The sequence below is a fragment of the Natator depressus genome, chromosome 11 (genome assembly GCF_965152275.1).
Source record: "Natator depressus isolate rNatDep1 chromosome 11, rNatDep2.hap1, whole genome shotgun sequence".
NCBI classification, from domain to species: Eukaryota; Metazoa; Chordata; order Testudines; family Cheloniidae; genus Natator; species Natator depressus.
This window is the reverse complement of record NC_134244.1, coordinates 74,420,660-74,441,576: the sequence shown is the minus strand read 5'-3', so window position 1 is coordinate 74,441,576 and position 20,917 is coordinate 74,420,660. Positions and strand designations below refer to the sequence as shown.

General features: G+C 52.3%; 1 non-coding gene across 1 annotated transcript; it reads left to right on the top strand.

Annotated features, from left to right (window-relative positions):
* The first annotated feature begins 13,630 nt into the window (after nucleotides 1–13,630).
* On the top strand, nucleotides 13,631–13,712 carry TRNAS-CGA (transfer RNA serine (anticodon CGA)). The gene has a single exon. It is a non-coding gene; the product is annotated as a tRNA-Ser (tRNA).
* The last annotated feature ends 7,205 nt before the right edge of the window (nucleotides 13,713–20,917 follow it).

Here is a 20,917-nt window from a genome sequence, read left to right as displayed (position 1 = left end):
TATTACCAGCAGGAGAGTGGGGTGGGAGGAGGTATTTTTTCATGCTTTTTGTGTGTATATAAAAAGATCTTCTACACTTTCCACAGCATGCATCCGATGAAGTGAGCTGTAACTCACGAAAGCTTATGCTCAAATAAATTGGTTAGTCTCTAAGGTGCCACAAGTACTCCTTTTCTTTCTGCGAATACAGACTAACACGGCTGTTACTCTGAAACCATTCAGAGCACTGTGACTGCCCAGCCCAGAGGGGCCCAGATCCTGGGAGAGCCCTTGGGGTCCCAGCTTCCCTGGCTGCTCAGAGCAGAGCCCAAAGGGGAAGATTTCAGGAGAGCAGATAATTCAGTCATGAATCTGTGCGCCCAGTGCTGTCTCCTGCTCTCTCCCTGGCTATCTGAGCGCAGGGGCTGATGCTCCTGGTTAACAGGAGACGTTATCACGGATTCTCAGCCTCCCTTACTGACACCAGCTGAGCATCAGGGCCCTAGTGTTTAAGCACCTTGGGCCACACTTTCAATGGTATTTAGGTGTCTGGTGGGAACCTCCAAAGCACCTAACTCCTATGGACTTGCCAAACCTGCTTCAGCCCTTTGGAAAATCCCCTTCTCCAGGCGGTTTCCCTGCCATAGGTCTGGTGCTCTTGAAGAGTCCCTGGGAGGAGCTCTTTAGTGTGGCAACCCCTTAAGATCACACTTTTTCCAATGAGGAAAGTCACCTGGCTTCACCGCCTCCTGACTCTGAATCCCAGAGCCTTCAGCACCCCTGCTTCACGTCAGCAAGTCCACCTGAGTGGGACACCCAAGGGAGACTTGTAGGCCCCCAGGGAGCCATGTACCCCCACTTCCTTCCCCTGGAGTGACTCTCAACCAGCATTGTGAGAGCAGGGGGGGTTATTACACGGGCAGTCAACGGGCAGACCGTGGGCCAAATCTGGGCCACCAGCTGCTTTCCAGCAGATCCTGAGATCTTTTTATTGTTTTATTCTGATCAAGATTGTTATTGGTGTTTATTGTTTTCTCTGAAGTCTGGACCTTGACGCTGCCCCGAACAAGCTGCCCCGACCAAGAAATCGGGACCGGAATAAGAAGTAACCGGCTCCCCCGGTCCCGGCCTGTCCGGAGCAGGGCGCGGCCAGGGCCCAGTGACCACGGGGACGGGCAGGTCCGGCTGGGCCAGCCCCGGAGCCCGCTGTCCCCCGAGCCGGGCCGGCTCCCCGCCGCCAGCAGCCCGCCCCTCCGACCCACCCGGCTCTGCCCGCGGCTGGGCCCCGGCCGGCTCCCTGGGGCGGGCCGCCCTGCCCCGTCTCGGCGGGCGCCAGCGGCCCGGGCGGGGGCGCGGCATCGCCTCCCGGGCCGGCCCCGGCCCGGCCGCCTCAGGCCGCGCCGCGGGGTGCGCAGGGGACCCCGGCCGGGAGCCCGGGAGCCGGGGAGCCGCGGCCCCGCCCGGGACGGGCCCGGCCGGCGTCAGGGCGGCCCGACGCCCGAGGCTTTTCCCGGCCCAGCCCGGCGGAGCGGGAGACCCGGGGCCCCGACGGACGGGCCCGCCCGCCCCGGCAGCCCGCCCGCCCCGCGAGACCTGCCGCGCCCCCCCGCCCGCGGGCGTCGCGCGGCCTCCGGCGGGCCCGGGCCGGGGGGTCCGGGCCCCGGTCCGCGCGTTCACAGCCCCCGGGGGCAGCGACCGGAAGTCCCCCCGGCACCCCAGGGCCTGCGGCCACCCAGGCGAGTCCGCTCCGCGGCCGGCGCTCGCGGGGGGGGCTGCGGGGGGGCGGAGCCAGGGAGCCCGGCGGGGGGGCCGCAGCATAAAACCAGCGGCTTTGAATTCCCGACCCCCCCCCCGCCCACACCCAAAGACCCACAGAGAGACCCCCCACACCCACAGAGACCCCCCCACAGAGACCCCCCCCGCACACACCCACACCCACAGAGACCCCCCCCACGAGACAGACCCCCCCACACAGAGACCCTGAGACAGAGACCCCCCCACACACACGAGACAGAGAGACAGAGACCCCCCCCACAGAGACCCCCCACACCCACAGAGACCCTGAGACAGAGACACCCCCCCACACACACACACACGCGTCCTGTGAACCGGGAGTTCGCGGCTATTTCTTAAACCGCGGGCAATTAGCGCAAGATTTGAGGATTCCCTGAACTAGTTAATAGCCAAGAATAACAATTCCTGCAACCCAATCCAGTAAATTTCATAGTGTGTGTACACACACACACACACACACACTGGGGCTGTCAAGCGATTAAAAAAAATCACCATTAGTCGTGCGGTTGTACAACTCTAGAATACCATTTACTTTAAATATGTGGCATGCTTACATCTTCAAATATATTAATTTCAATTACAACACGATACAAAGTGTACAGTCCTCACTTTATATTTATTTTTGATTACAAATATTTGCGCTGTAAAAACAAAAACATTGTGTTTTTCAGCTCACCTCATACCCGTACTGTAGTGCAATCTCTTTCCCATAAAAGTTGAACTTACAAATGTAGAATTATGTAAAAAAACAGCAACCCTACATTCAAAAATAAAACAGTGTAAAATTTTAGAGCCCACAAGTCCCCTCAGTCCTACTTCTTGGTCAGCCAATCGCTCAGACAAGCAAGGGTAGTTACAATTTCCAGGAGATAATGCTGCCGCTTCTTGTTTACAAGGTCACCTGAAAGTGAGAGCAGGAGTTCGCATGGCACTGCTGTAGCTAGTGTTGCAAGTTATTTACATGCCAGGTGCGCTAAAGATTCATATGTCCCTTCATGCTTCAACCACCATTCCAGAGGATATGCCTCCGTGCTGATGACGGGTTCTGCTCGATAAAGATCCAAAGCAGTGCGGACCGATGACACGTGTTCATTTTCATCATCTGAGTCGGATGCCTCCAGCAGAAGGCTGATTTTCTCTTTTGGTGGTTTGGGTTCTGTAGTTTCCGCATCGGAGTGTTGCTCTTTTAAGACTTCTAAAAGCGTGCTCCACATCTCGTCCCTCTCAGACTTTGGATGGCACTTCAGATTCTTAAACCTTGGGCCGAGCACTGTCGCTGTTTTTAGAAATCTCACATTGGTACTTTCTTTGCGTTTTGTCAAATCTGCTGTGAAAGTGTTCTTAAAACGAATATGTGCTGGGTCATCATCCAAGACTGCAATAACATGAAACATATGCAGAATGCAGGTAAAATAGAGCAGGAGACCTACAATTCTCCCCCCAAGGAGTACAGTCACAAATTTAATTGATGTATTATTTTTTTTAACGAGCATCATCAGCATGGAAGTATGTCCTCTGGAATGGTGGCCGAAGCATGAAGGGGCATACGAATGTTTAGCATATCTGGCATATCTTGCAACGCTGGGTACAAAAGTGCCATGCGAACGCCTGTTCTCACTTTCAGGTGACATTGTAAATAAGAAGCAGGCAACAGTATCTCCCGTCAGTTGTAAACAAACTTTTGTCTTAGCGATTGGCAGAATAAGAAGTAGGACTGAGTGGACTGGTAGGCGCTAAAGTTTTAAACTGTTTTGTTTTTGAGTGCAGTTATGCAACCAAAAAAAAAAAACCAGCTGCATTTGTTACACTTTCACAATAAAGAGTTTGCACTTCAGTACTTGTATGAGGTGAATTGAAAAATACTACTACTTGCGTTTTATCATTTTTACAGGGCATATATTTGTAATAAAAAATAATAATATAAAGTGAGCACTCTGCACTTTGTATTCTGTGTTGTAATTGAAATCAGTATTGAAAATGTATCAAAAAAATTTAATAAATTTCAATTGGTCTTCTATTGTTATAAGTGTGATTAATCGCGATTGATTTTTTTGAGTTAATCGTGTGAGATAACTGTGATTGACAGCCTTAACGTACATATATAAAATAATACCAAATCCTCAGAACACCAATGTAATGGGGAAACTAATTCTTACCTTAAAATGACAAGTGATTTTATGTACTCATGTGGCACTTGTTGGCATTGCCCTAGCAACAAAGCTATTGAAACAGAAAAGCAAGCAGGGTGCGGCAGTGAGGCTGATGCCTAGCAGGGCTACCAGGGAAAAAAAAAATTCTTTTCATTTTGCCTGTGCTCCTAAGAGGTTGAAAGTTACCTAAACCCCAAAGCATAAACGTGGGAGTGGGGGCAGGTGCTTTGAAACTTCCATTCCCAGGATGGCCATGGCAAATGGGTCATGAGAGACAGAATCTACAGGGGCCAGGGCAGGGCTTGCAACTAAACTCCCATGTTTCCCTCAGGATTTTCAAACTACACCGGACCCTCACGAGAATGTGGGATTTGGGATCCATGCCAAATCCCGCATTTTAGCGGGTACTGCGTTACAGCGGGGACCGCGTTACAATGAAAGTTAATGACCGTTACTAAATTTGGGATCCACAACCACGTTCTATCAGAATTTGTGTTATCTAGACGCGTGTTCTAGCGAGCGTCCGGTGTATAACTTTCAGGGTCTCATCTCTGTCAATTAAGGCTATGTCTACCCTATAGCATTTACAGCGGCACAGCTGCAGTGGGCTAGCCCCTTGTTCTGTGTTTGGGAGTGGCAGGGGATTCATTCATGGTCTTTTTCCTCTTTCAGGTGCTTTCAAGGGTCATCATGGTGCACCTTGGTAAGTGCAGACAGGGCTTGTTAGGGGTTGCGTGCACACCATGTTGTACTGGCAGACCCCAGTTTCTGCATCCCTCTAAATCAATCACAGTTAGTGGAGAATGTGCAGCCTTCACCGCTGAACTCTCTTAAGGGTTGGTAGAGCAAATCTGTCATCTTTATTGTAAATTAGTTGCTTTAAGACCTCAATCTCCTGGCAAGGTACAGACTTCGATTCCATCATGAAGAATAATCTATTGTTGCTGTGTAAGGGAAGGTTACAGCAGTTTTATTGATTTTTAAATGAAACCAAGCTTTTCTCTGAGGCCTTTGGAATTTTTTGGCTCGACGTCTATACACATCTGTTTATAATCAAATCTATTGTGACACCTGTTGATCTTCCCTTCAGCTCATCACCTTATGAAAAATTATCATGGAGGACACGTAGCTATCCGATTGGCTCTTGGTGGTTGTGCCAACAGACCCTTCTTCCGTATAGTGGCCGCATATAACAAGCGAGCACGGGACAGCAAGTATTTGGAGCAAGTGGGCTGCTATGACCCACTCCCAAATAGCCACAATGAAAAGCTTGTTGGCTTGAACATCGAGAGAATCAAACACTGGATTGGTTGTGGAGCACATGTCACAAAACCGGTTGAAAAACTTCTAGGTAACTCAATGTGTTTTTCAATCTGAACTATTTGCTTATTTCTCTTAAAAGACAACAGGTTTTCCTTGGTGATCCTCCGCATACTTGGAGTACCAAAGACTCTTTCTTCATTTCTTTGCATGAATTCTTGAGAATATGTATATATGCAATCACCCTTCTTTTGGCCACAGGAAATGGGATGTTTCAGAGTAGCAGCCTTGTTAGTCTGTCTCCGGAAAAAGAACGGGAGGACTTGTGGCACCTTAGAGACTAACAAATTCATTTGAGCATAAGCTTTCGTGGGCTACAGCTCACTTCATCAGATGAATAGAATGGAACATATAGTAAGAAGATCTATACACATACAGAGAATCATGAAAAGGTGGGAGTTGCCATACAAACTGTAAGAGGCTAATTAAGATGAGCTATCATTTGTTAGTCTCTAAGGTGTCACAAGTACTCCTGTTCTTTTTGAGGAAATGGGAACGGGTCTCATTTATGGAGACACTGAGCTGGCCGAGACAGCAGTAAAAGGCACTTCAAGCCACTAGAGGGTTGGTGAGAGAGACAATTACTCTCACTTCTTAAAAGTCTCATTAACTATTGGAACAGTTGACCCAGGGTTGTCGTGAATTCTCCATCACTGACAATTTAACTTGAGATTGGATGTTTTTCTGAAATATCTATGCTAAGAATTATTTTGGGGAAGATCTATAGCATGTGTTATATAGGATGTCAGACGAGATAATCACAGCGCTCCCTTCTAGCCTTTGAATCTGTGAGTCTAGAACAGTCATATTGCAACTCCAGCTATAAACATAAATAGTCTTTCTTTCAGGTCTTTCTGGATTTTTCCCATTGCATCCTATGACAATCACAAATGCAGAAAGATTAAGGAAGAGAAGAGCCTTGAAAGCCATAACAGCTTCTGAGGAAGAAACTCCAGGTGACTGATAACATCTAACTGAACTGAATGACTCAAAAGATTACTGTACAGACAACGATCAGAACAGTGTGCCAACTAAAAAGGACAATATCTTTACTACAGGCAAAGAAATGATAGTGGATGTGAATTATTTCATAAGAACGTATTTTGAGGCTTTAGGAGTCCTCAGACAAGGATTCTGATTGTCCTCATTTGTTAATTACTTCTTATTTTGCACAAATTATTCATCTTTCATGTTTGTCAAACTGCAATTACTTAGGCCCCGATCCACAAAGGTAAAATTTAGGCTTCTAAATTCCACTGAAATCCAATGGAAGTCAAGAACCAAAATACCTTTGTGGATCTGGGCCTTCCAGATTACAGCATTCATACAAACTGAATACAAACTCCCGTTTTCTAAAGAGCTCTATTGTGGAGGTAGAGAGAGCGTTACTGACTGCCGTAAGAGTCTAATGTATAGGAAGTTGTGCTGGATCAACGAACAGGTGAGGATGCACCTGTAGGCTTCCTTCTAAACGTCACCTTACCATTACTTAAGACAAGCCACAGTTGTTTTTTAATTTTGCAGTGAACTATTTCAAGATTTTTGTTAGAGGAGGGGCACTCAGACCTGGCCACTGTTGCTTCTTTATTTTCACCCAATGAAGCTGCAAATAGTGTAAGCAGCAGAAAATCCTTTTTTCGGTGCAGGGGTGCAGCACAGAATGTGACACGATTTACTTAACCACACTACTGTTCTTCCAGAAGGTATCCCACAGAACATGACCACTCTAAACATAGCAAATACTTGGATGTTTTTATACCTTTCTCCCTGAACAGTATTTGATCAAACATTATACATGCGTCCAGCTAAAACAATAATTTAAAAATCCAGGAATTACTACATGGTGTTCATAGATTATCAGCCACCCATAGCAGCCATTCATATTCCAGCGTGATAAGCACAATAAACATTGAGCTATGTTCAGAGGCAGACGGCTATCCCTGTTACTTGGAGGAACTCGCACATCATTCGTTCTATCGTCTTCCATCCACATTGTAACTCGCTTAAATGTCTTAGGTAAGGCTTGTACCATCCCCGAAGATCACCAACCTCAGACTCTGGTAGACCAAACAAAGCCACTGAGTTTGAGTCATAGAACCATCACCCCAAAAGCCTTAATGCCAATCAGTGCAAATCTCAGAATTGATGATAGGGAGCACATGAGATCTTTCTCAGCCCACGCTGCAGCACATCACCCCTTTTAAAGCGCTTGACGTAACAAAGCTGAGACACGCTCACTGGACGATCACAGTATCCTGCTTATTTAAGAAGAGCACAATACAATAGACCACTCTAGTGCTGACAGAAAAGTCGCCTTCCTCAGCTGTTGCTCCAAGATGGCAATCTGCTGCTGTTCCTGCATGTGAGGAAGTTGGTGGGGCTCAAAAGGAGGGCAGCTCACAGCAAGAGAAATGGCTGAGAAGAGCTAGGCAAGTTAGAGGCACTTGAGATTCACTGCAGGCCTATGTGGTGCTCCCTTGGCACCAGACCCATAAGGGTGCAGGGAGAACCATGGAAACTCAGCCGGCTCTCACTTGACAGGCAGCTGGGAATTGGTTCCATTTTTAATGGAGAAGTAAAATCTGAGCAAATGCATACATGGAACGAAAGAAAAATAAGATCTTTTGGGTGATACCTGAAGTCCTGCCTGAAAAGGTTCAGGCAGACGTGGCTGGTTTGGATTTTGCCTATTAGTACATTTAAACCAGGGGTTCTCAGAACACATTTTTTGGTGGCCTCAGACTGTGACCACCAATTCTTGCTGGTGGCCGCACTGACACTTTTCCCTAAAATACTTAACTGTAGGAAAAACAAATAAATATGCACATACACGTGTCCAAATCATTGTAATTTATTTATGTAGGGTTTTTTCAGACTCAAAAATAATGTGAAAAATTATATTTGTATGTTGAATATTGCTTTTCGCAGCACCCTTAGTAGCTAGCTGGGAGTTTGTGAAAAGTGATATTAACAAACATACAAGTATCACTTTTCACAGCCTCCCAGGCAGCTAGTAAGCGTGCTGTGAAAAGTGATACTTGCATGTTTCTTTCTTTCGCTTTTCTCAGCAAGCCCCGGGTTTGGAGAGGGAGGCAGCAGGGGTCTGGGGCAATGGGGGGGGATAGAGGTGGAACCAGGGAAGGCAGTGGGGGCTGGGGGCGATAAATGGGGGTTAGGGGAGGCGTCGGGGAGAATGGTGAGCCCTGCTGCCATATGGCTGGAGCTGGGAGGCAGCACCCCCAGGGTCCAGAGTGAGCGCTGGAGCCCAGGGTTGGTGGCTGCTGCTGCGCAGCTGGAGCTGTGGATCAACACCCACCACCCTGGGGCTGGGGCTGGGGCTGGGGCTGGGGTTAGGGAGCGGGGTTAGGGCTGGGGGTCGGTGCCAGAGCCCGGAGCCAGCACTTGTTGCTGCACAGCCAGGGGTTAGCACCCAGGGCCAAGGACACGTGGCCAGAGCCTGGGTCGGAGCCCGGGGCTCAAGCCGTGCAGCTGAAACCCTGCGGCCAGGTTCTCACCCAGGGCTGAAGCCCAAGCCCCAAGGTGCCCTGCCCACCCCACAGGTGAGTCAAGAACTCACCTGGCTCCTGCAGCATTGTGCCCCACCTGTCTCCAGAGGCGGGGCATGGTAGCTCATGCAGGAGCAACAGGGAGGGAAGGGGAGAGGCTGATGCTTTGGCCTCTCCACCGCTGCCCAGGAGGCTGTTAGGCCTGCACAAAAAGCCCCTGGTAGCCGCATGCGAGAAATGCTGATTTAAACTCACTTCCATGCTGTCAAAACCTTTGCCATTGTACCTCCTAACTGCTGGTTTCTCAGGTCAGAGTGCACTTAAGGGTTAAGTGAAGTGCTGCTGTAAGAATAAGCTTCGTGTCCTTTAAAGGAAACCAAGGCAGAAAAAAATACTGATGATTTTTAATATTTTTTCTTTAGCCAAAAAAATTAATGAAACGATATAGAAAATTCTATTAAACACACCTTTTGCATTTTACAGATTTGTAGTATGCAAAATTTGATTTTATGTAGTGCCCATCCCCATGTATATTCCAGATTAGTATAAACAAGACATGATTTCCCTGGTAACTGGGACCAGTTTTTATTCTGTCTCCTCAAATTGAAAAGTTCATTTGTATGTAGGCTTCGGGAAGAGTTCCTTTCTCATTTCTAAACACACAACACGGTTTTCTTTTCTGGATTTCTCGGCCTCAAATACAAGGAGGTGGGTCTGCAGGGTTGCTTCAGGACCAGTCTGAATGAGGGAGGGTTTATTCTCCTGTTTAAAAAACAAAATTATTTCTAGTGTTACAGGAATAAAAGACAGAGAAGTCTGGTTTATAAAGCTGGATCTCTGCATCCCTCTCCCAAAAGGACTGCATGATCAAGCTCAAGGGAGTATTCAGAAATAAATTGTTGATCATCCCTTTAATCGAGTTATACCAAAGCAAGAGTTAGACAGTGGTTGGGCAATCACCATACAGTTAAATGGAGTAAATATTAATTAGAATGTTACTGCCAATAAAGACAGGTGACCCAGTAGTAAAGCTTTGATAATTAGGGGAGGCAACATTGTCTAGTAATAACTGGCTGAACGAAGAGAGGTCCTACACTCAACAGTCACTCCCATGTTGGAGGAATCTCAACTACAAAGATGAACAATCATCTTCCCAAAATAATTTTAAAATGGTGACACCCCCAATGACTTATCTCTCAGACAGAAAGAAAAGAAATAATGGTGGGGAGAAAAGGGGACCCTGGCCTGGGGAGAGGAGGCATACAGAAGTTCTGTGTGGTAGGGGAAGGTCAGAGGGCACACAGAGCCCCAGCCTAGGGGAGATGAAGAAACATGGGACAGAGCCTGTGACATGAAAGAGGGGTGAGCAGATGCAGGGAATCTGTGAAATAGAGAGGATGGGAGGGTGGCACATGGAGGGGAGGGGAATGGAGGGCAGCCAGGAGCCCTCAGTGTGTGCAATGAGTACAGCCTACAGAAGCATCTAAGTGTGAGAATGCCAAGTTCATAATACTTTGCATGTCTAAAATGACTTTTATCACTGTCCCAAAGAACTTTAAAAATGCAATTATTTCTTCCCATTTACAAATAAACTCTCTTGCCATGGTTTTCTGGAGAGAGCTGCACAGAGTCAGAGTATTAGCTATGTTTCTGGCTCCTGACCAAAACAGATAATCTGTCAACATTTGCTTTACGTGCATGTAGCATTCAGGGGTGGGGTTCTGGGAAGGGATCAGGAGTGATGCTTATATGCCTAGATCGTCCAGTAGAAGATTTTGGAAGTAAAAGATGTCTGACAGAGGCAGGTTTCAGTATGAACCTAGCTCTCAGGTAAAGCCTGGCCCCTTCTTGGTGGCTGTGGAGCATTCTTTCTTAAAAGACCTAGTCTTGGACTGCAAAGGCGTGGGGTAGCATTTAAGGAGCACTGACAGGGGATGCATACTTCCTACTGCCAAGGAGCTCAGCTGCACAGGGGCTCACTGCACACCACTATACAGCTGAGATCTGGAACTTGATCAGTGGATCCTTTGTATTCTCTTATCCTTATCCTTCTCTCTTATCCTTTGAATTCTCCGGGAATTACTGGGTAAAATCATATTGTTGGTGTAATGCCGGAGGTCAGATTAAAAAACCCACATTAGTCCTTTCCATGGAATCACAGAACCGGAAGGACCGTCCTAGTCCCGTCCCCTGCACTCAAGGCAGGACTAAGTACAGTAGAACCTCAAAAATACGAACACCAGAGTTACAGACGGACCCGTCAACCAGACACCACGTGGACCCAGAAGTACGCAGTCAGGCAGCAGCGGAGACGAAAAACAAAAAAACCCAACAAATACCGTGCTGTGCCAGCACTGCATCGTCAAGTTAGGCACATCGGGGCTGCCTGTCCCCACCCCACCCACCACTTGCCACGCGGAAGGCCAGCCACGTACAGGTGAAGACGCTGAGGTTCACAGGCACAGCTGTGAGCTCCCGAGAAGGAGTGCTGGGGTCTGCACTAGCCACAGGGGCCGTTTCCCGCCTCTGGCTGGGAGGGGGACAAGCCTGCAACCTTAGTCTCAGTCCAGGAAAGAAGCTCCCTGAGATGCTGCTGGAACCTGGCCGAGAGCGTCAGCTGCTGGAGCCCGAACTCCTGCCCGCCTGCCGCGCTCTGGAGGAGCGGCTGCGTTTGAAAGGGCCCCAGCCTGCACTGCGCACCCACTGGTGCCAAAGCGCCCCCGGGTGCCTCACGCATCACCCTTGCAGTCAGGGGGCTAGAATCAGAAACTTGCCGGGCAGCCGCTGCAGAGTGTGAGCCCCCGTTCCGAGCACTCCGCCCTGAGGAGCAGCCCATAACGGCTTGGGCAAAGTTACGAACAACCTCCATTCCCGAGGTCTCCATAATTCTCCTATATTATCTAGACCAGGGGCTGTCAACAGGCGAACCACGGGCCAAATCCGGATTGCCAGATGCTTTTGAACAGACCCCAGAAACTTTTTATTTATATATTGTCATTATTATTATTTTTGTAAATGATTTTCTCTGCAGTCTGGCCGCTGACTGTACATTAATGAAGAATTTGGACCTTGACAAAAAATAATTGACTACCCCTCATCTAGACCATCCCTGAGCGGTGACTGTCGATCCTGCTAAGAACCTACAATGACAGAGATTCCACAACCTCCCTAGGTAATTTGTTCCAGTGCTTAACTATGCTGGCAGGAAGTTTTTCCTAACGTCCAACCTAACCTCCCTTGCTGCAATTTCAGCCCATTGCTTCTTGTCCTGTCCTCAGAGATTCACAAGAACAATTTTTCTCCCTCCTCCTTGTAACAACCTTTTATGTACTTGAAAACTGTTCTCATGTCCCCTCTCAGTCTTCTCTTCTCCAGACTAAACAAACCCAGTTCTTTCAACCTTTCCTCGTAGATCATGTTTTCTAGACCAGGAGTTCTCAACAGGGGGTTCGTGGCCCACTGGGGGTCCATGAACCCTTTCAGGGGGGCCGCAGGGCCCCGTGGCTAAAATCCAAAGCCCGAACCCCAGCACCTCCCACAGGGCTGAAGCCGGGAGCAGCAGGGCTGAATTCTGGAGCCCCGAGCCCCGGTGCTCCCCAAGGGCCAGAAGCCCTGAGCCCATGGGCAGAGTTGGGGGAACACAGGGGTGTTACACCCCCCCCAAACTACAGTGCAAGAGCAGGGCAGTCCTGGGGTAGCTCCACACCCGCCCTCCACTACCTCCTCTCTCCACCCCCTTGCTAGGTCGGAGGTGGGAAGTCAGAGTCCGGCAGCGTGGGACAGCTGCTGCTCTGACTGGTGCCATGGAGCAGGCAGCCGCAGCGTTGCCTCGTCTCCTGCTGCTGCAGGGGGTTGAAGCTGCTCCCCTTTGCTCATGCAGCTGGTAAGAGCTGCCTGGGCGGGGGGACCCGGCTGCTTTGTGGCTGGCAGAGCCCTCAGGGTACAGGGACCGCAGGGGAGCCCTGAGAGCACACAGACCCTAGCTACCTCCTCCCTGTACCCTGAGCTACCCTCTGCCCAGACACAGCCCCTAGCTACCCCCCTCCCTGCACCCTGAGCTACCCCCCTGCACACCCCCATGCACAGCCCCTAGGAGTCTCCCTGCACCCTGAGCTACCCTCTGCCCACACACAGCCCCTAGCTACCCCCCTCCCTGCACCCTGAGCTACCCCCTGCACACCCCCATGCACAGCCCCTAGGAGTCTCCCTGCACCCTGAGCTACCCTCTGCCCACACACAGCCCCTAGCTGTCCCTCTCCCTGCACCTCAAACTTTTTGAGCTGAGCCCCCCCACCTTTGAGTTATAATTTTTGGTGGTAGGCCCCCCAAGTCCAGACAGGCGGGTGGCCTGCTGAGGTGAGTCAGGGGGTGGAAGTAGCATACCCTCCCCAGACCCCGACGTCGGAGCTGGCTTGAGCCTCACTGGCCCCTGCCCACCCAAAACAGAAACTCCCCAGTGCAGCCACAGCCTCAGGGCAGGGACGATGCCCCGGGACTCCGGGGACACAGTCCGGGCCTCTCACCTCCAGGGCACTGGGGTTCTCTTCTGCCCAGGGCAGGAGTGAGCAAACGTCTGTATGACGTGATGACCATTCAGAAACCGGTGAGGAATGAGCTGGTTTGAGGGGAGTTGATCTCGGTCCAGTTGCAGGTCAGTGAACCTCTCCCTGTCTCCATGTCCCTATCTTTAAACAATTACAGGCCCCACAGGAAGGGGTTGGTTTGATGTTTAACCACATGGCTAAGCAATGAGAACCCCAAATCCCCCTGCGCTTTGGGAGCCAGGTTTCCTGTTTGAATTCTGTCTTTCTGATGACTTCAGGCCTGGGCACTGTGATTATTTACCAGTTTCTCGGGCCTGAGGGGGTCACGTCACTCACGGCTGTGAGGGCCGAGCGGTGAAGGCGTTGGACTCGAAATCCAATCGGGTTTCCCTGCGCAGGTTCAAATCCTGCTCGCAGCGAGGCCTGTGTTTTAGCCACACTTGCTCACCAGGGCAATACATCTCCACCGACCCTGGGACGCTCTCCATACACTCCCCACCCCAAGTAAACCCTGTTCTGCTCCTTTCATGGGGATGCCTGGGATGGTGCCTCATGCTGTGTCCCTGCGGTCTCAGCTCCCGAGGCCTCTGCCCCTGACCCAGCGCCCCCCGGCTCAGCCCCACCCCTGGGTGCTGCTCCTCTCCAGCGCGTGGAAGGAGCTGAGCACGGGCAGCCCGTATCAGAGGCCAGGGGAGGATGAGCCTCCCCCAAAAGGCCGTCCATGAGGCGGGGGAAACGCTGGGGATGTGGGGAGGGTCTCCCCTCCGGAGGCCCGTGGGCCCGTGGTCAACTTTTGAGGGCCAGAAATGAAGCTCCAGAGAAGTGGGGGCCCCGCCTGCACCCCGCTCCCCTCTGCCTCTTAGCCCGATGCCCTGCTCTTGCTCTGCCTCTTCCCATCCCCCCTCCGCCTCTTCCCCCAAAACCTGCACCCCACCCCCCCTCGGCCTTTTACCCCGCGGCCCCGTCTTCTCATGCCTCTTCCTGTCCTGCTCCACCTCCTTCCCCAAGGACCCCACGGCCCCCCGCTCACCGAAGACAGAGAAAAGGGACGGGTGCCTGGCCCCATGGCCCCCCGGTAGCCTGCCTTAGGGGAAAGGGGCAGAGAGGAGCAAGCAGGGGGTGAGTGGAGTCTTGGGGGAAGAGGCGGAGAGGAGCGAGGGGCAGGTAGGGGGACCTCGGGGGCCAGAGGAGTGAACAGTGGGTGGGCGGGGCCTTGGGGGAAGAGGATGACCAGGGGCGGGGCCTCTGTGGCAGGGCCATGCTCTAGGCGCCGGTGGCCCCCCAACTTCTCGGGGTCATCGGAAACCCAGGATGAAGGTGACACAGGGCCTGGTTCCTGTTTGGGCAAAGATTCCATAACACCTCTCCCTTCCTGGCAGTGTGAAGGGGCTGGACAGGGCATAAAGCCCTCCAGACACGGCCGGAGACAGGGAAAGGGCCGTCAATGCGGAAGAGAATCGGGCCCAGAGTTAGACAAGGGGTGCAGAGAATATTCTGGATTCTGGTCATTGCACTTCGCCCTTGCTCGAAATGCTTCCTGTATTTTCTCCATTTCACTCCCTGACTCTCGATCTCTGCCCCTTTCCCCGTTTCGTCCTCAGAATTAGCACGTTCAGCCGGTTAATCGCAGCAATCCCGCCATAACGCAGCAGCCTGAAATCTCAGCTCTCCCCCGCCCCTCGCACGAGACCTGCTGCCAGCTGAACTGGAGAAAGAATGGGGAACGTCTCTGGCGAAGGGTGTGAAACAGACCCCCGGAAAAGGTGAGTTTTCACAGGGATTTCCTCAAATTAGGAGAAACTTGGGGTCCCAGTTAGTGCCCAGAAAACCCTTCAGGGATCAAACAAACCAGAGGCCCAGCCCACCCCGATCTGGGCTCCACGTGGGAGTGAGCAGGGGGCTGCTGAGACACACACAGACTGCTGGGCACGCACGGACTGTGGCTGGGGAGAGGGCTGCCAGACCTCCCTAGGGTGACCAGACAGCAAGTGTGAAAAATCGGGACAGGGGTGGGAGGTAATCGGAGCCTATATAAGAAAAAGACCCAAAAATCGGGACTGTCCCTCTAAAATCGGGACCTCTGGCCACCCTAGACCTCGCCCACAGACTGCCACTGAGGGAGGAGGGGGCAGATGCACAGACCTGCAGTGACCACACGGATTGTGAGGTTTGCTCCCCTCCTGTCTCCAGTGGGGCTGAGGTTTCTCCCTGAGCCTGCTGAGCCCTGTGGCCCTTCCCAGCCACGCCCGTGGGAGCAGAAAACACCGAGAGACCAGGCCGGGGAGGTCATATGGTTTATTGGACCAGCTTCTGTTGGGGAGAGAGACCAGGGCCTGAGGACGAGCTCTGTGGAGCTCGAAGGCTGGTCTCTCCCCAGCAGAAGTTGGAGAATGAAAGAGATCCCCTCCCCGCCTTGTCTCTCTAATCTCCTGGCACCGACCTTGCAAACAGAGAACTCTGAGGCAGTTCAGTGCTTCCAACCGAGCACCAGGAGCCCGTATGTAACACGGACGTTGCATTCATTCAAACAGTGCCTAGCGCAGCTGGGGGACGGGCTTCAAGCTGCTGCCAGCCACAGCCCCTTCTGTGCCCCAAACCGGGGGCGACTGCACCTACCGGCCAGACCTCTCTGTTCCAGAACGGAGGTGCCCTTTGGTCTCAGCCCGGCGCTCTCACACAACCACAGCAGCTCCAGTCACCAGGTCCCCTCTTGGCGCAGTGGGAGCGGGCAGCAGGACAGAGCAGGCAGGCCACCGAGGGGGAACTGTACTCCGGGAAGCCGTGACTCTGTCAAGGATTTAGGTGTCATACCGGGCGAGCCGCTCAACATCCGCTCCCGGTGCGATGCTGTGGGGAACAGGGCCAAAGCCATCGGTGATGACGGGGGGATTTTCTTGGTTTTTCAATGGTTTGCATGCCACGTGTGGGACTCAGTTTCCCTGGGTGCTGTTTGTTTAACGAGGTGGCACTGGTGGGAGAGGTCGTTTGTTGTTACAGAGGACCAGCGGTGATCTCGCCTGAGAGTTGGGCCCTCAGGCAAAGGCCTGGAGAATGGATACCCCAGCGACTGGTGAGCGGGAGGCCCAGCTTGGAAGTCACAGCCAGGTCGGGCCAGTAGTAGGACAATGGGCTGAGGAGAGAAGACCCGGTGACTGCTTCCAGCCTGGGGGAAAGAAAAGAGGGAGGAGAGGAGAGGCTGAGATAGAGGAGACCCAGGCAGCCTGTTCACCTGGGACAGAAGACAAAGGACACAGGCTTGTGGGAAGCTGATATCGGACGCTTAGCTGGAAGGAGGGGGCTTCTGGACTGGGGAGAGAAAACAGCCAGAGCCCACACAGGTGCAGGAGAGACCTAGATGGACTGTGCTGAGGGAGGTTAGGCCTGAGGCCCTGAGAGTTTGCTGTGCTGTGTTCAGATGCTCAATAAACCCCTCTCTTTTACGCTGGCTGAGAGTCACGGCAGTCTCAGGATCGGGGTTGCGTTCTTCCCTCTGGGAGTAGAGGCCCCAGGGGTCCAGAGTGAGGGGACTCCCTGAGGGGGCCCACGGCAGACAGGCATGCTCAAGGCTCAGAGAAGAGGGGTTCCAGGAGGTGGAAGGGCCTACGGCTTAACCCTCGAGAGAGTGGATCTCCGAGAAGGGCTGTCACACTGAAGGAGGTTCCTCCCAAGGACTGTACGAGGCTGAGAGAGAGCACAAGTCCTGTGAGTCCGTGACGCCATCCATGGATAGATAAACAGAGGATGGAACGGGAGGTGATTCAGTAGTGGGGAGACTGACACTGGAATACCGCATCCTGTTCTGGTGTCCACATTTCAAAAATAACGTTAAAAAAAACTGGAGAGGGTGCAGAAAAGAGCCATATTTGAGGGATGGAGAAGACTTATAAGGAGGGATTGAAAAACTCAGTCTGTTTAGTTTTCAAAAAGATGGAGAGGTGAGCTGATGGCAGCCTGCAGTGCCTTCGCTGAGAGAAAACACCAAGTATTTAAAGGGCTCTTTAGTCTTGCAAAGAAAGGCAAAACAAGAACAAATGTCTGGAAGTAGAAATCAGAAAAATTCTCCTTAGAACAAGGCAGAGATTTGTAAGAGGGAGGGCGACTCATCACTGGAACAAACTGCCAAGAGAAGTGATGGATTCTCCATCTCTTGATGTCTTCCAGTGAAGACTAGATGCCTTTCGGGAAGGTGCTTTCATCAAAAAGCAGCTCTTGTGATACACGGGAGGGCTGGGAGATACAGGGCGTCATATTAGATGCTCCAATGGTCCCTTCTGGCCTTAAGTCGACTAATTTATGAAAAACTGGTGTTTTATTGTATAGCCGGCTCCATCCCCCGACTCACCAGTCATTGAGTGCGGAGATCCAGGGGCAACAACTCCAAGCTCCACAGAGGCTGGGCAGGGGCAGGACATCAGCTTGGAGGGGAGGGGAGGGGGGGCAGTGACATCACAAAGGCCTTTTGCAGGACCTCAGCCCATTGGGCAAAGGTGGTGGGGAGGGGGTGACCTCACAGACAGACCCCGACATCACGGGGCAGGGCCGAGGTGCAGGGCCAGGGCAGTCGCTGAGACCCCCCCGGCTTTGCAGCCGCATGTCTCCTTCGCTCGAGGACGGGGAGAGAATTAGGATTCACGTCATGAGCATGAGGAGGAGCCTCTGTGGAGTTTCTCCTTTTCCACCACTGATTGTGCCAGAAAACGAACTTCCCTTGACAAGGTCGGAGGCTGCGAGAGGTTTGGAACCTGTTGGGTCTGATGCACCTGCTGCAGGCATAATTCTCGGCACAGAAAACACTGGCTTAAGGGGGCAGAATTTGATTTCCTACCGAGCACTTTGACGCTTGGAATCACTGGGGACCTTGGGGTTTATCCTTTTTGGTTTCCCTTTTCCTCTTTCCTCCCTCCTTTCTCCTCTTCTCTTGCTTCTTTTTTCCCTGTTTCCCTCTCTCTACCAAGGAGGGGTGAATGTGGAGGGTGGGCGGGGAGGGGGTTGCTCTCATCGCGGGAGGTCCTCACAAAGAGGTGGGTCTGGATCTGAGAGCAATCCGCTCTGATGGTGACCTGGGCCGTCCTGTGGGACCTCTGGTGAGACCTCTCAGCCGCCCGCCCCTCAGCGTCTCAGTGCTGGTTGGCCAAGCGGGGGGCTATCGACAGCGAGGAGACTCAGGTCCTTTTGGTCTCGTTTTAAATCAGGCAAATAAGTCATAATCAACGCAATGTATGGGATTAATCTTGCTGCTTCAGGGGTGGAAGGAGGCAGGGTCTTGGGGGAAGGGGTGGAGTGGGGCGGGGTCTGTGGCGGAGGGTGGGTTTGCCCCGGGCCCACACCTCCCTCGTGACGGCCTTGGCAGCAGTATTGATCCCACCCCGTGGCAGAGCCGGGCTGGAGCCAGGTACGGCCGGGGCAGGGGAGAGCAGGGCAGGGGGTGGGGGAAAGCTGGGCGGGCGGGAGCCAGGGGAGGTACCTCTCTCCAAGCCAGACCTCGTAACCTGAGATCCAGAGAGGGGTGGGGCTCAGGACACACCCCTCCCATCGGCCTTTCCCGTTGGTTAGCGTCGGTGTGGAGATGCCTCGCACGCTGGGTTTTGTGGGTCCTACTTTCAGGCACCTCCTTCTTCCTGTAAGCGGGGGAATAGTCCCGCTCTTGTGGGGAACTTTCCGAGCTTCTGCACGACCCCGGTGAAGTGGGCTAGCGAAAGGATCTGAGTCCTCGCTCCCACTTCCTTTACCCAGTGGGCTCCCTGCCCTCGAGGACTCCCCTTCCGCTCTCCTGTCTGGCAGAGTCCTCGTAACCCCAACAAGGCTGGGCGCAGGAGTCCTGGGGGGCTCGACCCCCAACCCTGCGGTAGTCACCTAGGACAGGGGCTAGGGTGTCCCCACTCCGGGGTACTCTCTGCACTGGGCACTTCTCTGACCCACTGACCACTACATACAATTTAAAGCAAATGCAAGTTATTTAATCAACAATTAATTTTAAAAAGAATAAGGGAAAATGGGAAAGGTGAAAGGAAACACATCACCCCGCTCTGTGGCAGGGAACATCACAAACAGCGTCTCTGGAACATCAGGGCAGTTCACAGCCTGCTCCTTGTAGGTCCCAGGCCCCTTCTCTGGCCCTGGCCGTGCTGCAGAGATGCTGTGGGTTGGACACTCGCTCTGGTGGTGGCCACATGCTCTCAGGCTCGAAGTGGCAGGACCCTTCTGCCCAGTGTCGCCCCCGCCCTGTCGGGGTTACGATCCAAGCCTGGCCTGCAGAGCCTCTGGGCTGAGACGTCTCCCTGTGCGGGGCCCGCTGTCCAGGGTCCCCCTCGCTCTCCCCAGCTGCTCACCGCACCCAGCTCCGGACGGCTCCCGCCCCAGCCCCACCACTCGGTCTCTGCCCGGCTGCTGCTCTGCCTCCCGCTCCCTGGGCTGCTTCTCTGGCCCCTCGGGCTCTGGTTGCTCGCAGGACAGGTCTGCTCTCTCTGGGCTGCTTTACTGGTCCCTCTGGATCGGCACAGCTCTTCCCCCCAGCTCAGCTCGGGCCCCTGCTTTCTCCTTAGCTCGGCCCCACTCTGTCTGTCTGACCCAGGCAAATCCAGCTCACATGGAGGACGGGACCCCCCTGGCCTCCTGACTCCCTCATTAGCCTGCCCGCCCTGTCATTCAGGCTGACCTGGAGCGTTGGCCTCTCCCCATTGTTCCTGGGGACTATCAGTCTCAGGGTCCTGGTTTCCCATCGACCCTTCCCCCTTTTAGGACTAGGAGCTAGCCAACCAAAACACCCCCACTGACTGTTAGTAAGGGGGCAACAGTCCCCTTACATTTAGGCCGTAGCTGGGGGGGTTGAGGATCGGCAGCATCTCAGCGTCAGATTTAGGTAGCTAAAGTGAAAGTAGCAGCCAAGCCCACCTCAATATTTTTGTGGAGCTAGCCCCTGGTGCCTAACCTGTTTTGAACAGCCCACTAGGCCCCATCTGTGTTGTCAGGTGCCCGATCCCAGACCTACATTATTTTAAACAGATGCTTTTGAAAAACATACCAAAAGTCTAACAGGCTCTAAAAATCAGCTGAATACATTCCGGGCCTACAAGCACTAAAATACCTTCCTCAAACCAGTGTATGGGGCTTTGAACGGTATCACGACATGGCAGGGGCTGACAGTCAGTGCTAACTGTGTGAAGACCCATTTTTCATGATTCTTACTAAAGCCAGTCAGCAAATGTCGTCTAGGAGTAAGTGCTGTAATTATGGGGAAGAAAAATCTGCATTTTTCACACCTAACAGAAGTGGAATAACTGCATTCAAAAATAAAACAATGAAAAACTTGAAAGGCCACAAGCCCACTCAGTCCTACTACTTGTTCAGCCAGTCGCTCAGACAAACAGGTTTGTTGACATTTGCAGGAGCTCGTGTTGCCCACTTCTCGTTTACAGTGTCACCTAAAAGGGAGACCAGGCATTCACAGGGCACTGTTGTAGCTGGCATCGCAGGATAGTGACAGCCCAGATGTGCTGAAGAATCATACGTCCGTTCGCGTTTCAACCACCATTCCAGAGGTCATGCGTCCGTGTTGATGACAGATTGAGATGTCACCAGCGGAAGGTTGATTTTCTTGTTCGGTGGTTTGGATCTTGTCGTTTCC